The sequence below is a fragment of the Elephas maximus genome, chromosome 4 (genome assembly GCF_024166365.1).
Source record: "Elephas maximus indicus isolate mEleMax1 chromosome 4, mEleMax1 primary haplotype, whole genome shotgun sequence".
Classification (NCBI taxonomy): Eukaryota; Metazoa; Chordata; class Mammalia; order Proboscidea; family Elephantidae; genus Elephas; species Elephas maximus.
In genome coordinates this window covers 20,932,657-20,949,945 of record NC_064822.1, presented here as the reverse complement: position 1 = coordinate 20,949,945, position 17,289 = coordinate 20,932,657, and the positions used below count along the sequence as shown (strand labels likewise).

At 40.0% G+C, this 17,289-nt stretch overlaps 1 long non-coding RNA gene across 1 annotated transcript in view; it reads right to left on the bottom strand.

Moving 5' to 3' along the window:
* The window catches only part of LOC126074874 (uncharacterized), a 120,392-nt gene that overhangs the window by 15,482 nt on the left and 87,621 nt on the right, over positions 1-17,289 (bottom strand). The window contains exon 3 of the long non-coding RNA XR_007517034.1: positions 803-925. This is a non-coding gene — a long non-coding RNA (uncharacterized LOC126074874). The remainder of the gene's footprint in view (positions 1-802; positions 926-17,289) is intronic.

The window sequence follows — 17,289 nt, the reverse complement described above, 5'->3', positions numbered from 1 at the left end:
GTTAAGAACAGGAATTTCACCAAAGAAAACATTCAGGCAGCTAACAGATACATAAAGAAATGCTTAAGATCATTAGCCATTAGAGAAATGCAAATCAAAACTACGGTGAGATTCCATCTCACCCCAACAAGGCTGGCATTAATCAAAAAATACAAAATAATAACTGTTGAAGAGGTTGTGGAGAGACTGGAACACTTATACACTGCTGGTGGGAATGTAAAATGGTACAAACCACTTTGGAAATGGATTTGGCACTTCTTTAAAAGGCTAGAGATAGAACTACCACAGGATCCAGGGATCCCACTCATTGGAATATATCCTAGAGAAATAAGAACCTTCACACAAACAGATATATGCACACCCATGTTTATTGCAGCACTGTTTACAACAGCAAAAAAATGGAAGCAACCAAGGTGCCCACTGACAAAAGAATGGATAAATAAATTATGGTATTTTCACATAATGGAATACTACGCAACAATTAAGAACAATGATGAATCTGTGAAACATCTTCTAACATGAAGGAATCTGGAAGTCATTATGCTGAGTGAAATTACTCCATTGCAGAAGGATAAATATTGTATGAGACCACTATTATAAGAACTCCAGGAAGGCGGGGCCAAGATGGCGGAATAGACAGACACTTTCTGCGATCCCTCTTACAACAAAGACGAGAAAAACAAGTGAAACGAGTTTATTTATGACAAGCTAGGAGCCCTGAACATCAAATGCAAGGTTAGAAAATGAACTGAGGGGCAGGGGGAGGAAGAGACGGTTCAGAAGCGGGGAGGAGTTACCAGACCTGAATTGCCAGGAGCCTTCAGGCACCATTCCCGGAGTGGCTGCGCCAAGCCAGTACTAGCGTTCAGCCGAAGTTTCCTCAGGGAGAAGCAGCCAGCCACACAGCCTATTCACACCTCCGGAACTAGAGAAAAACGGGGTATCGGCAAAAGGTAAGTACTTGCATATATTTTACCATGCCCCACACCCCCAAGCCAGCTTCAGCAGCTGTTGATTGATTTTCCTGGGCCTGAGATAGACCCTGTTGAGCGCCTAGAGCCATCCTCCAGGCCCTGATTAAGGAATAAATTCGCAACTGGGGGAAAAGATAATATGGCAGCTCCACTAACCAGGGGAGCTCAGGACAGAAGCAGCTCCTGTCCAGGCATAAATGGTCCATGGACATTGAGTACCTTTCCCCTCTGCATGGATCTGTGTGGGCCTATTTCAGGAGAATAGGCCCTTGTTGGCAGACTACACCTGTTTCAGCTGTGCGGTGGAGAGGTGGATGTTTGAAGTTTGACACCGCTTTGCCTATTAAACAGGGTCCTCACCTACCCACATCAAGGGCTTAAGGACTGGTGGCTCCACTCAGGTCACCCAGCCACCTAAGACAGGGGTCCAAGGATAACTGGACAGAAGAAAAACTAGATATCTGGGAGCTCCTAAAAATCAAACATCTATGCTCATCCAAAGACTTCACCAAAAGACTAAAAAGATTACCTACAGACTGGGAAAAAGTTTTTAGCTGTGACATTTCCAACAGTGCCTGATCTCTAAAATCTACATAATCCTGCAAAAACTCAACTACAAAAAGACAAATAACCCAATTAAAAAATGGGCAAAAGATATGAACAGACACTTCACTAAAGAAGATATTCAGGTAGCTAACAGATACATGAGGAAATGATCACGATCATTAGCCATTAGAGAAATGCAAATAAAAACTACAGTGAGATTTCATTTCACTCCAACAAGACTGTCATTAATCCAAAAAACACAAAATAATAAATGTTGGAGAGGTTGTGGTGAGACTGGAACACTTACTTATACACTGCTGGTGGGAATGTAAATTGGTACAACCACTTTGGAAATTGATTTGGTGCTTCCTTAAAAAGCTAGACATAGAACTAACATATGATCCAGCAATCCCACTCCTTGGAATATATCCTAGAGAGTTAAGAGCTTTTACATGAACAGATATATGCACACCCATGTTCATTGCAGCACTGTTTACAATAGCAAAAAGATGGAAGCAACCAAGGTGCCCATCAACAGATGAATGGATAAATAAATTATGGTATATTCACACAATGGAACACTATGCATCGATAAAGAACAGTGATGAACCTGTGAAACATTTCATAACATGGAGGAACCTGGAAGGCATTATGCTGAGTGAAATTAGTCAATTGCAAAAGGCCAAATATTGTATAAGACCACTATTATAACTCAAGAAACAGTTTAAACAGAGAAGAAAATATTCTTTGTTGGTTACAAGAGAGGGAGGGAGGAAGGGAGGGAGAGGGTTATTCGCTAGTTAGATAGTAGATAAGAACTACTTTAGGTGAAGGGAAAGACAACACACAATAAAGGCAAGGTCAGCACAACTGGACTAGACCAAAAGCAAAGAAGTTTCCTGAATAAACTGAATGCTTCAAAGGCCAGTGTAGCAGGGATGGGGGTTTGGGGACCATGGTTTCAGGGGACATGTAAGTCAATTGGCATAATAAAATCTATTAAGAAAACATTCTGCATCCCACTCTGGAGAGTGGCATCTGGGGTCTTAAATGCTAGCAAGCGGCCATCTAAGATGTATCAATTGGTCTCAACCCACCTGGACCAAAGCAGAATGAAGAACAGCAAGGACACAAGGGAACTATGAGCCCAGGAGACAGAAAGGGCCACATAAACCGGAGACTACATCAGCCTGAGACCAGAAGAACTAGATGGTGCCCAGCTACAACCAATGACTGCCCTGACAGGGAGCACAACAGAGAACCCCTGAAGGAGCAGGAGAGCAGTGGAATGCAGACCCCAAATTCTCATAAAAAGACCAGACTTAATGGTCTGACTGAGACTAGAAGGACCCCAGTAGTCATGGCCCCCAGACCTTCTGTTAGCCCAGGACAGGATTTCCCAAAGCCAACTTTTCAGACAGGGACTGGACTGGACAATGGGATAGAAAAAGATGCTGGTGAAGAATGAGCTTTTTGGATCAAGGAGACATGTGAGACTATGTGGGCAGCTTCTGTTTGGAGGTGAGATGAGAAGGCAGAGAGGAACAGGAGCTGGTTGAATGGACATGGGAAATACAGGGTGGAGAGGTGGAGTGTGCTGTCTCATTAGGGGGAGAGCAGCTAGGAGTACATAGCAGGTGTGTATAAGTTTTTGTATGAGAGACTGACTTGATTTGTAAACTTTCACTGAAAGCTCAATAAATTAAAAATATATATATGTTATAAATCCTTACCCGTATACCTGTGGTTATAATCCCATTTGGAAATGGGGTTTCTTTGTTATGTTAATGGGGCAGCATTTATGTAGGGTGTGTCTTAAGTCAAATTCTTTTGTGATGTAAAAGAAAATACTAAGGAACCAAGCAGAGATAGGGGAAGATAGATGCCATGCCACATGAAGATCACCAAAGGGTCAAGGAAAAGAAACTGAAAAAGGCAAGGACTTTCCACCAGATCTGACAGAGAGAGAAAGCCTTCTCCTAGAGCTGGCACCCTGAATTTGGTCTTCTAGCCTCCTAAACTGTGAGAAAATAAATTTCTATTTGTTAAAGCTACCCATTTGTGGTATTTCTGACAGCTGGTCTCAATGATAAGATACTGCACTAGAGTTTAAAAAGTCAGGTCTCTAGTCCTCAACTTGTCAGTGTAATTGTGGGTATTTAACTTACTCTTTTAGGGCCAGAGCTTCCTCACCTTTAGGAGTTTCAACTCAGAAGAATATTCAACTCCATTTTTACGTCAAATCAACCACCAAGATGGTTGTGACAATCAATGAGATCACAAGGGAGAAAGCAGCCACAAGGCCCTTTGCAGACCTGTTATGATAACTAGTTCTGGTTACCTCACCGTGCAACCCAAGATATATTTTCCTGGCTGGTTTCTGAAGCAGAAGGCCTGGAGCAGAGTTTGCCCACAATTCCTACAATGGAGTCACCCAAACCAGACTGTTGTTGCTAGGTGCTGTCAAGTTGGTTCTGACTCATAGCTACCCTATGTACACTGCTCAGTCCTGCGCCATCCTCACAATTGTTGCTATGTTCGAGCCCACTGTTGCAGCCTCTGTGTTAATCCATCTCCTTAAGGGTCTTCCTATTTTTTCACTGACCCTCTGCTTTACCATGCATGATGTCCTTCTCCACAGATTGGCCCCTCCTGATAACATGTCCAAAATACATTATCCTTGCTTCTAAGGAGCATTTTCACTGTAAGTCTTCCAAGACAGATTTTTTTGTTCTTCTGGAAGTCCATGGTATATTCAATATTCTTCACCAACACCGTAATTTAAATGCATCAGTTCTTCTTTGGTCTTCCTTATTTACTCTCCAGCTTTTGCATGTGTGTGAGACGATTGAAAATACCATGGCTTGGGTCAAATGTACCCTATAATCAAGGTGATATATTTGCTTTTTAACACTTTAAAGGGGTCTTTTGCAGATTTGTCCAATGTAATACCTTGGTTGTTTGATTTCTTGACTGCTGCTTCCATGTGTGTTGACTGTGGATCCAAGTAAAATGAAATGTTGACAACTGTAGTATTTTCTCCATTAATATCATGATGTTGCTTATTGGTCCAGTTGTGAGGACTTTTGTTTTCTTCATGCTGAGGTGTAATCCATACTGAAGGCTGTAATCTTTGATCTTCATCAGTAAGTGCTTCAAGTTTTCTTCATTTTTAGCAAGTTTGTTTCATCTGTGTATATCAGGTTGTTAATGAGTCTTCCTCCAATCCTGATGCTGCATTCTTCTGCAAATAGTCCAGATTACCATATAGTTTATTTTCATCCTGAATTATCCAGTTTTTCTCTCTAAGCTGTTGAGAAGAGCCAAATCGTTGGCCTATATTTTTATCCTTCAGGGAGGTCTGTACTTTCTGGGGAATCTGTAGTATCTATGAAGACCCGTTGACCTTCAGTCAAAAGCTAGTAGGCAGCCACCCAAGTGTAATAATGTACTTTGATTGGTTTGCTTAGGGTTGTACTACTTTGTTGGTCTTTTTTTTTTTTAATAAGAGAATAGAGTAGAAGAAAGAAAACAGAATTATTAAATGTTCCATTCACACCATGTAGCTGATTAAAAAGTATGAGGTATATTTGTATGAGTTTATATGGAATAATCTCCAAAAGATGTTAAGAGCAAAAGGTGACCGTAAATTTAGATACATGATAGATAAATGATAGAGACATAAATATATGATAAATAGGTAGGTAGATTGATAGATGATAGAGAGACAGACAGATATAAAGACAGAGATATATAATCCCTGGAAATGGTAAAAACCAAACCAAATTTGTTGCTGTCAAGTCAGTTCCAACTTATAGCAACCATATAGAACAGCATAGAACTGCCTGATAGGGCAGCCATTTAAAAGGCTATAGTCTTTACAGAAGCAGACTGCCACATCTTTCTCTGTGGAGCACTGGTGGACTCAAACCACAGATCTTTCGGTTAGCAGCTAAGCACTTTAACCACTGTGCCACCAAGGCTCCTTCTGGAAATGGTAGGAGAGCATAAATGGTAGGCTGAGACACTCAGGACTGGAAGAGAGATTTAGCATTCCCCTCTATCCCTTTTGTGTCATTTGAGGGTTATAATTCATGTGTGTAATTATTTTAATTTTTCTTTTACCATCTTTCGAAATTGAAAACAGTGAACATAAATCTCTACTAAAAATACAACAAATACTTCAAATGTTTTATTTAATATTATGACTGCTTAACGGAGACAATAAATTGCAAGAAGATATAAAGAAAGAGGGAGAGAAGGGGAAAAAAGGAAAGATTAATACAAAACAAAAGGCAGAGTGTTTAAAGAGACAAACAAGCATACAGAGGACAGGAGACAGCAGTCAAACCCTGCTACTAGCTCAGAAAAACATGTGCAAGGGCACACTTGCAAACACACCTACACATACACACAGAGACTCAGACATAAGACATAAATACACAACTGGGGACAGGCAGAGCAGAAACAAGCAGACATGGAGAGACAGGGATGATATAAATATGTAAAATGTGTTGAAGTAGATAAAGCTCTTTGTCACATATTATTTCATTCAAGCCCCATAACAAAACTACTAGCTAGGTGTTAATATTCTAATTTTAAAGTGAGGTTCAGAGTAAAACATAGGCCCATAAACGTGAAAATAAAGAGTGATAAATACAGAGATAGTCTTAAGTGCGTATTAACATTTTCCTTGTACCATTCACCAGCCCGTAAGCCTGGGGTAGGGAAAGGGACTAGACTTTGAGTCATGACACCATTCACTGTTACTCATTATGAGAAATTTGTATTAGAATCCAGGGCAAGGAGGGGGCAAAGTAGCTCTTACCACTGTAAAGCCAGGGTTACTATGCACAAAAAATAAGTTCTAAATCATGATAAACAGGGAAAAAAAAACAAATTTTTAATTTAAATGTATTGATGTAATGTTTGGTTAGAAATTAACCCTCATAGTGACAAATTTTTAAGAATTTGGATCTTCTAGGAGAATACTTGCGAGCAGGAATAGAAACCCACATCATTTTTCTGCACCCTCACATCCTCGCCACCACATACAAAACCAGAGCTTAGTTTTGTCCTCATCAGCCACCCCACCACCACCTCCACCACTAATTTTGGCAAGGTTATTTGGAAGGCATAAGTTAAATGCCCATTGAATGTAAAATCATGAGTACCATGGAGGATATAAAAATGAATAGATTATAATTTTTACCTTCAAGATACTTTCAGTTAAGTGTGATAGTTAATTCTGCTTGCCAATTCAGCTAGGCTATGGTGCCCAGTTGTTTGGTCAAATACCAGTATGTTGTTGTAAGCTGCTATTGAGTTGGCTCGCAACTCATGGGGACCTTGAACACAACAGGACTGGACCACTGTGATTCATAGAGCTTTCACTGGCTGATTTTTGAAGTAGGTGCCCAGGCCTTTCTTCCTAGCTATCTTAATCTGGAAGCTCCACTGAAATTTGTTCAGCATCATAGCAACACACAAGCCTTCACTGACGGACAGGTGGTGGCTAAACTTGAAGTGCATTGGCCTGGAATAGAACCCAGGTATCCCAATGGACCACGGCTTATTTTTAAGTTTGTCATACTATGGAGGCTTGTATGTTGCTGTGATACTTGAAGCTATGCCACCAGAATTTCAAATGCCAGCAGGTCACGTAATAGACAGGTTTGAGCAGAGCTTCCAGACTACAACAGACTGGGAAGATTGTCCTGGTAATCTACTTCTGAAAAAATTAACCAGTAAAAACCTTATGGATAGCAGTGGAACACGGTTTGATATAGTGTCAGAAGATGAGCCCCTCAGGTTGGAAGGCACTCAAAATACCACTGAAGAACAGCTTCTCAAAGTAGAGTCAACCTTAATGACGTGGGGGGAGTAAAGCTCTTGGGATCTTCGTTTGCTGTTGTGGCAAGACTCAAAATGAGGAGAAACAGCTGCACACATCCATTAATAATCAGAAAGTGGTGTATACAAAGTATGAATCTGGGAAAAGTAGAGGTTGTAAAAATAAAAAGGAATGCTTGAAGATTGGTATCCTAGGCATTAGTGAGCTGAAATGGACTGCTTTTGGCCATTTTGAATCAGACAATCATATGGTCTACTATGTTGGGAATGGCAAACTGAATAGGAATAGTGTCACATTCATCATCAAAAAGAATATTTCAAAATCTATCCTGAAATACAATGATGTCAGTAAAAGGATGCTATCCATACACATAGAAATAAGGCCAGTTAATATGACTATTATCAAATTTATGCACCAACCACTAATGCCAAAGATGAAGAAATTGAAGATTTTTACCAACTTCTGCAGTCCAAAATTCATCAAATGAGCAATAAGTATGAATTGATAATTACTGGTGATTGGAATGCAAAAATTGGAAACAAAGAAGGAATAGTAGTTGAAAAATATGGCCTTGGTGGTAGAAACGAAGTGGGAGATTGAATGGCAGAATTTTTGCAAGACCAACAACTTATTCATTGGAAATACCTTTTTTCAACAACATAAATGGCCACTACACACGTGGAGCTCACCAGATGGAATACAGAGGAATCAAATTAACTACGCCTGTGAGAATAGACAATGGAGAAATGCAATATCATCAGTCAGAACAAGGCCAAGAGACGACTGCGGAAAAGATCATCAATTGCTCATTTGAAAGTTCAGGTTGAAGCTGAAGAAAATTAAAACAAGTTCACGAGATTCAAGTATAACCTTGAGTATATCCCACCAGAATTTGGCAACCATTTCAAATAGATTTGACACATTGAACACTAATGACCAAAGACCAGATGGGCTGTGGGATGATATCAAAGATATCGTACATGAAGAAAGAAAGATGTCATTAAAAAGAAAAAGAAGACCAAAATGGATGTCAGACGAGACTGTGCAACTTGTCCTTGAATGTAGAGTAGATAAAGTGAAAGGGAGAAATGATGAAATGAAAGTGCTGAACGGAAGATTTCAAAGGGTGCCTTGAGAAGACAAAGTAAAGGGTTATAATGAAATATGCAAAGACCTGGAGTTAGAAAACAAAAAGGGAAGAACACACTCAACATTTCTCAAGTTGAAAGAACTGAAGAAAACATTCAAGCATTGAATTGCAATATTGAAGGATTTTATGGGCAAAAAATTGAATGACACAGGAAGCATCAAAAGAAAATGGAAGGAATACACAGAGTCACTGTACTGAAAAGAATTGGTTGACATTCAGCCATTTCAGGAGGTAGCATATAATTAAGAACCGATGATACTGAAGAAAAGAAGTCTGTTGTTGTTAGGTGTTGTAGAGTTGGTTCCGACTCATAGTGACCCCATGCACAACAGAACGAAACACTGCCAGGTCCTGCACCATCCTTACTATCGTTGTTATGCTTGAGCTCATAGTTGCAGCCACTGTGTGACTCCACCTCATTGAGGGTCTTCTTCTTTTCCGCTGACACTGTACTCTGCCAAGCATGATGTCCTTCTCCAGGGACTGATCCCTCCTGACAACATGTCCAAAGTATGTAAGACACAGTCTCGCCAACCTTGCTTCTAAGGAGCATTCTTGTTGCACTTCTTCCAAGACAGATTTGTTCGTTCTTTTGGCAGTCCATGGTATGTTCAATATTCGTCACCAACACCGCAATTCAAAGGCATCAACTCTTCTTCGATCTTCCTTATTCATTGTCCAGCTTTCACATGAATGTTTATATGATGCAATTGAAAATACCATGGCTTGGGTCAGGCACCCCTTAGTCTCCAGGGTGACATCTTTGCTCTTCAACACTTTGAAGAGGTCCTTTGCAGCAGACTTGCCCACTGCAATGCGTCTTTTGATTTCTTGACTGCTGCTTCCATGGCTGTTGATTGTGGATCCAAGTAAAATGAAATCCTTGACAACTTCAATCTTTTCTCCGTTTATCATGATGTTGAAAAGAAGTCTAAACTGTACTAAAGGCACTGATGAAAAACAAGACTCCAGGAACTGACAGAATACCAATCAAGATGTTTCAACAAACAGATGTAATGCTGGGAGCACTCACTCATCTATGCCAAGAAATTTGGAAGACAGCTACCTGGCTTTCAGCAAGGAACTGCAGATATTCAAGTTGGATCCAGAAGAGGACATGGAACAAGGAATATCATAGCTGATGTCAGACAGATCTTGGCTGAAAGCAGAGAATACCAGAAAGATATTTACCTTTGTTTTATTGACTATGCAAAGGCATTTAACTGTGTGGAGTATAACAAATTATGGATAACATTGTGAAGAATGGGAATTCCAGAACATTTAATTGTGCTCGTGCAAAACCTGTATATAGACCAAGAGGCAGTTGTTCAAATGGAACAAGGGGACACTCTGTGGTTTAAAATCAGAAAAAGTGTGCATCCAGATTGTATCCTTTCACCATACTTATTCAATCTATGTGCTCAGCAAATAATCCCAGAAGTTGGACTATATGAAGAAGAACACGGCATCAGAATTGGAGGAAGACTCATTAACAACGTGAGATACACAGATGAAACAAACTTGCTTGCTGAAAGTGAAGAGAACTTGAAGCACTTACTGATGAAGATCAAAGACTACAACTTCAGTATGGATTACACCTCAACATAAAGAAAACAAAAGTCCTCACAACTGGACCAATAAGCAGGAGTCAAGAAATCAAACAACCAACATATTGCATTTGGGCAAGTCTGCTGCAAAAGACTTCTTTAACGTATTAAAAAGCAAAGATGTCACCTTGAGGATAGAGTACGTTTAACCCAAGCCATGGTATTTTCAATCGTCTCACACACATGTAAAAGCTGGACAACAAATAAGGAAGACCAAAGAAGAATTGATGCATTTAAATTGTGGTGTTGACAAAGACTATTGAATATACTGTGAACTTCCAGAAGAACGAACAGATCTGTCCTGGAAGACTTACAGCGAGAATGTTCATTAGAAGCAAGGACGATGAGACTTTGTCTCATGTACTTTGGGCATGTTATCAGGAGGGACCAGTCTCTGGAGATGGACATCAGCTTGGTAAAATAGAGGAAATCAGCGAAAAAGAAGAAGACCCTCAACGAGTTGGATTGACACAGTAGCTGCAACAATGAGCTCAAACATACCAATGATTGTGAAGATGGCTCATGATCAGACAGTGTTTCACTCTGCTGTACATAGGGTCACTATGAGTTGGAACTGATGCACTGGCACCTAAAAACTACAACAACATCCTGTATGCAAGGGAAACTCTGCCACTGAACCAACACTGTCTCCTGAAACACTAGTTTAGATGTTGCTGTAAAAGTATTTATATATGGTTAACATTCCCAACCAGTTGATTGTAAGTAAAGCAGAATACCCTCCATAATGTAGGTAGGCCTCATCCAATCAGCTGAAAGTCCCAAGAGCAAAAATTGAGATTTCCCAAGGGAGAAGGGTTCTGACTCAAGGCTGTAGCATATATATGGTGCTGGAGTTTCCATCCCGCCACCTGACCTCTACAGAATATTTAGGTCATAAGATCCCATCCCTGATTTATATCACTACAGAGCATCAGAGTCAAATTGAAATATATTGGTTCTGATTGGCCTTGTTTCTGGATTCCCACCATCCCCAGCCCTTTATGGAGAATAATTTGGATTTCCTGTTTTTTGTCTGACCCACACTGTTTATAGTTTAAACTATTATGCCCAAAAAGGCAACTTACTAGAAATATTTGCACCCAGTATATTCCATTATCAATTGGTCTATGAGATTAGTAGGCTGTGGAGGGGAACCTGGCTTTGAGGGAATGGAATAAAAAGTAACCACTGCAAAATTGAATATAGAAAAGGTCTAGTGCCTGTAGTCATGCCCACGGGCATCAGGAAATGCTTACAATACTCTTCTGTGCAGGAAAACATACAATTAAGACACAATTCTTGGGCTCCTCTCTTCCCCATCTGTACTTTCTAAACCAAAAAAACTCATAGCTGTCAAGTCAATTTCGACTCAAGGTGACCCCACGTGTTACAGAGTTGAACTGCTCTCTAGGGCTCTCTTAGCTGTACCTTTTACAGAAGCATATCATCAGGTCTTTCTTTCATGATCCCGCCGGGTGGGTTCGAACTGCCAATATTGGGTTACTAGTTGAGTGCAAACCACGTGCATCACCCAGAGAGTTTTAAATACCATTTAGGCACTGAGGATTCCCAGATTAATATCTCTATTTACAAACTTGTCCCTGATTTCCAGGCTCATCCAACTGTCTTTTCTACTTCTCTGCCTGAGGGTCTCACTTACAAGAGGCAGGGCTTTCAATTGTACATTCTAGCTCTTTTCCAGGAATCTCTCTTTTTTCTTTTGGACTAAAAATCCATTTGCTCCCAGAAAAGCCCTTCAGCTTTCTGGGAAAGGTAAGAGACTTAGGCACCGTGAGGAGGACATCTCTCCCTACTCTTAATCAGTAGCTACCTTTCCACTTCTCAGTACACAAAAGCAACTCATTCAGAAATAAAGAATAAAAATCTACCAAATGTGGGTTATAGTCCCCTCCCTTACAAATGAAATATATAATCCACCTTCCTTTGAAAGTTCAACAGGTGTTTCTTCTTCCTTTCCAAAAAAGTAGTAAAACAAGGCAGAAACCAGTAAGAAATAACAGAAGACGACAGAATCCAGAAACTCTATCCAGGGAATTTTCTATCTCCCTCTGTCCTTCTATCATCTCTACCTGTTTCTAATCTCTCATCAGCTTTTATGCAAAAAAAAAAAAAAAAATTAAGAGCAGCTGTCACTGATATTTCATCATGCAACTTTATTTATCTAGACTGGAAAGAAAAAAAGAACCACCACAGAGAAAAGTGGACTTTGGGCCTGGAATGAGTGAATCAAGACTGCTAACTTTCTGATTTCCACTGCAGAATTCATGTTTACTGACAGAAATACAGATGTAGCTCAGTATGAATTTCATATTTCCAAAAATATGTTCTCAATTTTAGGTAACACTAAATAGAATTAATAGTCATGTGAGACTATCAGTGGAATGTAGACAATTCCACGAAGCAGCATTTACTCTGAACATGAAGGATTATTATTTTCAACATTTTTACTATGAAAATTTTCAATCTACAAAAAAGCTGGAAGAATTTTACAGTGAATACCCATATACCCACCACCTAGATTCTACCATTAACCTTTTACTTTCTTGTTCTGCCGCTTAACCCCTGCATCCACACATCAATCCATCAATTTTATTTCTGATGTCTTTCAAAGTAAATTGCAGGCCTCGATACACTTCACTGTAAATACGTCAGCATGCATTAACTAGAAGTCTGGGTGTGGCAAGCAACTTGCCACCAGCGCTAACCTAAAGATTGGTGGTTAGAACCCGCCCAGTGATACTGGTAATCTGCTTCCGTAAAACATTATAACAACAACAACAAAAAAAAATTCCCTATGGAGCAGTTTTGCTCTGAAACACATGGGGCCACGATGAGTCGGGGACCAACTCCTAGGCAGCTCAGAACAACAATTATTAACTAGAGTTTAATGCTTGTTTAAGGAGCCCTGGTGGTGAAGTGGTTAAGCTCTGGCTGTTAGTGATGGTTTGAACCCACTAGTAGCCCTGCGGAAGAAAGATGTGGCAGTCTTTTTCCATAAAGATTTACAGCCTTAGAAGCCCTATGAGGCAGTTCTACTCTGTCCTATAGGGTCTCTATGAGTCAGAATTCTACTGGATGGCAACAGATTCGGTTTTGCAATGCTTGTTTACAGCTTTTTATTTTATTTGAGGTGAAATTTACATACATACAATGAAACATTGATTTTAAGCACACTGGATACACTTGGGAGCCCTGGTGGTACAGTGGTTAAGAGCTTGGCTGCTAACCAAAAGGTCGGCAGTTGTAATCCACCAGCCACTCCTTGGAAACCCTATGGGGCAGTTTTACTCCATCCTATAGAGTCGCTATAAGTCAGAATCGACTGAATGGCAACGGGTTTTGTTTTGGTTTGGGATACACTTAGGAACCTGGTGGTGCAGTGATTAAGAGTTCGGCTGTTAACCAAAAGTTCTGCAGTTCGAATCCATCAGCTGTTCTTTGGAAACGCTATGGGGCAGTTCTACTCTGTCCTGTAGGGTTGCTATGGGTCAGAACCGACTCCACAACAAAGAGTTTGGTTTGTTTTGGTTGGATACACTTATATAATCTAAGATTCTATCAAAATACCGAACATTGTATCATCTGAGAAAGTTTTGTGTCCACTCCCAGTCAATCCATGCCTACACTGTTCAAATTTTTTCCCGTTACATATTCGATTTACCTGTTCTAGAACCTCATATAAAAGGAACATACAGTATGTATTCTTTTAAGTATGATTTCTTTAACTCACATTTTTGACATTCCCCTGTTGTTGCATTTACAAGTAGTTTTTTCCTTTTTATTGCTGAGTAATTATCATATCGCATGACTATACCATAGTTTGTATGTTTATCCAGCCTCATGGACACCTGGGCTACTTCCCTTTTTTTAGTATTTGAAAAAAATTCCACTTTTATACAATCTTTTTTGTGTGTGTGCTTTAGGTGAACAGCTCAAGTTAATTTCTCATTCAAAAATTTATACGTATATTGTTTTGTGACATTGGTTACAATCCCCACTATGTGACAGCATGCTCCCCCTTTCTACCCCAGGTTCCCTTTGTCCGTTTTTCCAGTTCCTGTCCCTTTCTGCTTTCCCATCCTGCTTTTGGCCAGAATCTGTCAATTTGGTCTCGTATATTTGATTGAACTAAGAAGCACATCCCTCACATGTTATTGCTTTATAGGTTTGTCTAATCGTTGTCTGAAAAGTGGGCTTCAGGAATGGTTTCAGTTCTGGGTTAGCAGAGCATCCAGGGGCCATAGTTTCAGGGGTTCCTCCAGTCTCTGTCAGAGCAGTAAGTCTGGCCTTTTTATGTGAATTTGAATTCTGTTTTACATTTTTCTCCTGCTGTACCCAGGACTTCCCTGTCAGGGTGATCGTTATGTGGACATGGATTTTCATTTATCTTAGTTAATATCTAGGACTGGAAGGAGTAGAATTGCTGGATTATAGAGTAGGTGTCTGTTTAGTTTTATAAGAACCTGCCAGATCCTTTTCCAAAGTGGCACCATTTTACACTCCCATCAGCAACATACGAGATTCTGGTTGCTCCACATCCTCACCAACATTTGGTGTTGCCAGTCCTTTTCATTTTAGCCATCGAGAGGGTGTGCAGTAGAAAGATGACTTTTAAATTTTATTTGTTACAGTGAAAAGTACTGGACTGTAGTTAAGTTGAAATTCCAATTCTATCAGCTCACAGCTGGCAATTCACCTCTCTGAGCTTCTGTTTGTTCATCTCTGCACAAAACTCACCTCCTCAGAGAGGTCTTAACTTCATCATCCTGTCTAAATAGCAGCCATACCGCTGCCCGTCTCTTTACTCTGCTTTATTTTATTCATAAAACTAACCTGACATTAGATATTTATTACATTGCATATTTATAGTCTGATTAAAATGTAAGCTCTGTTAGGGTGGAAATCTAGCCTATTTTATCCAACATTGTATCCTAGGTAACTAGAGCTCTGAGCATAGTACCTGATAGACATGTGAATATTCGTAAAGTGAATTAATTTATCTCTAAAGTGATTGGAATAAAACACCCATGGGGAGGAAAGGGAGGGCTCGCATCCACCAAGCAAAGTGGGAGACACTCATGAGAATCACTCACAGAACCTGGCAAATCCAACTGAAGCTGAAGGAACAGGGATGGGAAAGATTCTGGAAGTAAGAGGCTGGCAAACAGAGAGAGCTACAACAAGAGTGCAAAGCCTGGCTGGTGCAGTCAGATAATGCACTCAACTGCTAAACAAAAGTTTGGAGGTTCAAGTCCACTCAGAGGCACCTCAGAAGAAAGGCCTGGTAATCTACTTCCAAAAAATCAGCCATTGAAAACCCTATGGGGCACAGTTCTACTCTGACACACGTGGGGTAACCATGAGTCAAGGTCGACTCGACGGCAACCGGTAACTGGTACAACAAGAGCAAGCTGCATTTCCGTCAACCACAGGACTAAAGTGTGTGAGTTCCCCAGTGGTCACATGAATCTTTAGAAGAGAGCCCAACTCTAGCCATCCATCCAAGAGCCTGCCTGGAGGGGCAAGAGGGGCCAAGCCGAAAGAGTTTATGAAGAACGAAATTCCACAGGGGGCTTCACCAGCCAGAAGGGACCTTACTCGTGTCAGAGAATACCTAACTTAGAGATATAAGGAAGAATTTCCCTATGACCAACTTCCTTCTCAACATCTACAACATGCTAAATTCCCACATGCCACCTGACCTTTTTTGTTTTTAACAGTTTTATTGAGGTATGCTTCACATATCATAAAATTCACCCATTATGCGTGTACAATTAAATTATTTTCAGAAAATTTACATCACTATAATCCAGTTTTAGAACCTTTCTATCACCCCAAAAAGTTCCTTCATGCCCACTTGCAGTTAATCTCATAGCCCCAGACAACCACTGATCTGTTTTCTGTGTCTATAGTTTTGCCTTTTCCAGACAATATGTAGTCTTTTCACATATTGCCTTTTATATAAGCCTTTCCCAAATGCTTTACCTTCTTAGTATAATGTTTCTGAGGTTTATCCATGTCATATCATGTGTCAGGAGTTTGTTCTTTTTCGTGGTTAAATAGTAATCCATTGACTAGATATACTGCATTTTCTTTAGCCATTCACCGGTTGATATGGGTTATTTCCAGTTTGGGGCTATTATGAATAACACTGCTATGAACATTCAGGTACAAATCTTTGTGTGCACCTAAGTTTTCACTTCCCTTGGCTAGATTCCTAGGAGGGGAATTGCTGGATTATATGCTAATTTTATGTTTAATTATTTAAGAAACTGTCAATCTGTTTTCCAAAGTGGCTGCACCATTTTACATTACCACCATCAGTGTATAAGGGTTCCAGTTTCTCCATATTGTCATCAGCACTGGGTATTTCTGCCTTTTCGACTATAGCCATCCTAGTGGACATGACGTGGTATCTCACTGTGGTTTTCATTTGCATTTCCTCACTAGCTCCTGATGTTGAACAGCTTTTCATGTGCTCATTAGCCCTTCATATATCTTGTTTAGTGTAATATCTACTCAAATATTTTGCTCATTCTTTAATTGGTTTGTTTGACCTTTTAATATTGAGTTGTAAGAGTCTTTGTATATGCTGGGTACAAATCCTTTATCAGACGTGTGATTTGCAAATCCTTTCTTCCAACAAGGCCTTTTTACATTCTGTTCCCTCTGTCTGGAATATTTTAACCTGCACACCACCCTGCCCCTATAACGTCTATCTCTCTCCCTCTCTTTCTCTCTCTCACACATACACACATACAGAGACACACGCATTCTCTCTCTCTCTCTCTTTCACACACACGCACATCCTACCCCTTTACCTCATTAATTCTTAGTCATCATTTAGCTCTCAGCTCAAAAGTTCTCTCCTCAAGAAAAAAATGTTTCTAGCTTTCCAGCCTAGGTCTGGTTCCTCTAATACATCTTCTCCAGGAACATATATTTATTAGTGAAAACATCTGATCTCCCCTCAGTGCTATGTAAGGGTAACAATCACATCTGATTTTGCTCACCATTTAATCCACAATGTCTTCCACAGCGTCTGACACTTAGGCACAAAACAAATATTTGTTTAAAAACAAAACAACTTTCCTGACATTATGCTTATGGTTGGTGTAGAGACATCTTTGGCATCTA